This window comes from Bactrocera neohumeralis, chromosome 5 (assembly GCF_024586455.1).
Source record: "Bactrocera neohumeralis isolate Rockhampton chromosome 5, APGP_CSIRO_Bneo_wtdbg2-racon-allhic-juicebox.fasta_v2, whole genome shotgun sequence".
Lineage (NCBI taxonomy): Eukaryota > Metazoa > Arthropoda > Insecta > Diptera > Tephritidae > Bactrocera > Bactrocera neohumeralis.
In genome coordinates this window covers 9,788,748-9,791,223 of record NC_065922.1, presented here as the reverse complement: position 1 = coordinate 9,791,223, position 2,476 = coordinate 9,788,748, and positions in this window count along the sequence as shown.

Below are 2,476 nucleotides of genomic sequence, written 5' to 3'. Positions count from 1 at the left end.
CAATCGAAAAAGGCCAGAACTGATCAGCAGAAAGAGCTTCACCTTCCATCAGGACAACGCTAGACCACACACATCTTTGATGGCTCGGCAAAAACTGGGAGAGCTTGGCTGGGAAGTTTTGATGCATCCACCATATAGCGCTGACCTTGCACCATCGGACTACCATCGGTTTAGGTCAATGCAGAACTCCGTTAATGGAGTAAAGTTGGCTTCAAGAGAAGCCTGTGAAAAGAAAAGTTTTACACTGATGAAATAATGTCTCTAGCGGAAAAATGGCAAAAGTGGTTCACCAAAATGGTACATATTTGGTTCATTAAAGTTAATTATAAATATAAACAAGAAAAAACGTTAACTTCAGCTGCACCGAAGCTAATATACCCTTCACAGGTGCATTTCTTTTAGTAACTATGTGTTCAGTTTGTATGGAAGCTATATGCTATAGTAATCCGATCCGAACAATTTTTTTGGAGATTACATTGTTGCCTTAGAAAATAATATGTACCAAATTTGGTGAAGATATATTGTCAAATGTGAAAGTTTTCCATGCAAGAACTTGATTCCGATCGTTCAGTTTATATGGCAGCTATATGTTATAGTGGTCCGATATCGGCCGTTCCCATAAATGAGCAGCTTCTTGAAGAGAAAATGACGTTTGCAAAATTTCAAAACGATATCTTAAAAGCTGAGGGACTAGTTCGTATATATACAGACGGACGGACGGACGGACAGACAGACAGACGGACATGGTTAAATCGACTCAGCTCAATATACTGATCATTTATATATATACTTTATAGGGTCTCCGACGCTTCTTTCTGGGTGTTACAAACATCGTGACAAACTTAATGTACCCTGTTCAGGGTATAAAAAAATAGGTTGAAGTTTGATTAGAAATACGAAAAAATATTTAGAATTTCAACTGTTTCTATAACCTCTTTTGAGAGTCACATTCAATAATTTTTTTCAATTTTAAGATGTTGTCCTCCGTAACATCGTTTTTTGGACAACCAGTGGATGTAATCCTTTCAGTACTCATATGTCCTGAACGGTTTAACAAATTACGAATGGTTGCTTTATTTGGCATAGAACATGGCTAATATCTATCCACTTTTTGCTATTGTTTCATTAAAATAGGGTTTTTGCATTTTGCTTTTTTTAAAATACCAAAGTTTAAGTTCATCGAAATGATATAGGTACATTTGTAACTCCCAGTCGACTTGTTCGTAATTTATGTCGGACTTTTTGAAGATCATCTAACCTTTCATATACATATTTATATAAGTATATTTGATATAATATTTGAACATTTTTTGCCTCAGACCATAAGAATTCAGTAAAGTATTCGCAAATTTCTACAAAAATCTTTCTCGAAAGAACAATAAACAAATGTTCTTAAAATTCATATAAACTGATGCCTGCAAATATAAATGAAATAAACAAAATTCTTGGCACAAATTTTCGTAATTTTTCGGATGATTTGTTTTTTTTTTATATGACCACAATTTTCCGCCATAAAATAAAAATAATCCATACACCATAGAACAGAGAAATTTTTCTTAAAAACTGAATGTGTACATTTACCTATATTTACATGCACATTTTCCTAGATATAGATCTAAGACTCGCTCGAATTATAGTACATACAAAAAAATTAAACACATTTTAAAATCAAAAAAATATTTGATATTGAAATTCACTCACCTTCACCAAAGTTTTGTCGAACCATGAAAAGCCAGCAAAGTCAACAGGACAGGGTCGGCTATTTATTCGATTTCTTGACTTGAAGAGTTGATAAGCACCTAAGCACAAACACAATGTCATTCAATTGCCAACATTAACTTGACTTTGATAGCAGTTTGCATCTTATTGTCATGTTAGTTGACGTGCATTTGAGGTTATAAACCTCCGACTAATCCGAAACAAACATTGGCGTGTTTCCAAAGCGCTACCATTTGCGACTTATTCAGAATTCGTTGTTCATGAGTGCTTACTAACTAATATATTGTTATACTAAAAAAATCGCTAATCGCCATCCAGCGCTTCAATATAATACATATTTTTATATCTCAGCGATTTTTTCTGTAGCATGACTTTCTCAATAATTATACCTTGAACAGGGTATATTATACAAGTAATTTGCCATGAAGTTTGTAACACTCAGAAAGAAACGTGGCAAACCTTATAAAATATACATTATATAATATAAAAAATATATATACTATATAATATATGTATATGATCAGCCTGACAAACTGAGATCAGATCTTATTAAGAACTTTTGGAACCTCTAATTTGTCGTAGGCTACGAGTGGTACAAAGCCTTAAAGACCTTCAACCTCTTCAACTTATAGATAATTAAATGGGAATTGCTCCGCGACCTAGGGTCTATTGCGCCCTCTCCTAACTCATATCGACTCAGCTAGTCCCAGCAAATTTACGAGTTCCAATATACTGCTAGGTGCTATTGAGGCGATGT